The sequence below is a fragment of the Octodon degus genome, unplaced genomic scaffold (assembly GCF_000260255.1).
Source record: "Octodon degus isolate 3935 unplaced genomic scaffold, OctDeg1.0 scaffold00114, whole genome shotgun sequence".
Classification (NCBI taxonomy): Eukaryota; Metazoa; Chordata; class Mammalia; order Rodentia; family Octodontidae; genus Octodon; species Octodon degus.
Window position 1 is genome coordinate 245,153 of NW_004524690.1, and position 1,147 is coordinate 246,299.

Here is a 1,147-nt window from a genome sequence, read left to right on the forward strand (position 1 = left end):
ATTGAAATTTTACTCTCTTAATTGGTTTTGAAACTGTCTCATTGCTATTTTTTCTAAATAAAATTATTAAAAACTATGCAGTCCTCAAATAAAATGACTTCCATGAAAATTATTAACCTTAAGATATTAAAGTTCAGATGATATTAAGACATATCTTTTTTTTTTTGACCCAGCTATCTGGGTCATCTTTTTTTTTTTGTCTTTTCCAAACCAGGGATTGAACTCAGGCCCTTGCGCTTGCCAAGGAAGTGCTTATTCCACTGAGCCCTCTCCCGGGCCCTAAAACATATCTTTTAAAAATATAAGAAAATCAAGTTGCAGTTTCCATTACTGTATTACTTTTACATCATGATAGTTACACTTTATTGCAAATATCATTACATCATATGTTTTTATTGGAAAGCACTCATATATATTTAGAAGTGATAGAATTTGTTAAAATGGCACTTATGAAAGACTTAAGAAGACATAGGTATTTTTTTGGCAGAAGCATGGATTGAACTCAGGTCCCTGTGCTTGCTAGGCAAGTGCTTATTCCACTGAGCCATTTCCCTGCCCTGACATAGTTTTTATCATTTAAAGTTTGAAAGTAACTCATGGGAATACATATTCCCTCCAATTTAAATTAGTGCCGATGTTTTACATATATGCATGCATCTTATCTCACTGTTTAACTTTTAATATTCTTTTATAAGCCAAGTAAAATAGAAACATAGATCACGTAAAAATGAAAATAAATTAATTTTTGTGTATTTTGCTAAACACACTAGAAAACAAAAATACTTTTTATTTGTTATTTTCTTTCATAATTGTTTGACTTCCTGAGAGCGATTCTGTTATAGTGATGGAAAAAGTTGGGCATGTTGGGTGTTCTTTGGGTGGCAGAGGAGGAAAATCTGCAAGTTTGAGTTCTGCCAATACAATCCCAGGAGAAGCTGCCTTAATATATAAAATATAATAATTTGAAAAGCCCTAAGATGTAGTTCAATGAGAAGGCAATGGATTCAACACCCAGTGCCAAAAAAACAAAAAAAAATAGTAAATATTTTTTGGAAGCAATGGATTCCATGATGCGATGACAATGGAGATCAATAAGCTCTTCTATAAGAAAGTATGTTTCGTAGATCTACCCATTTCAGCATGCAAC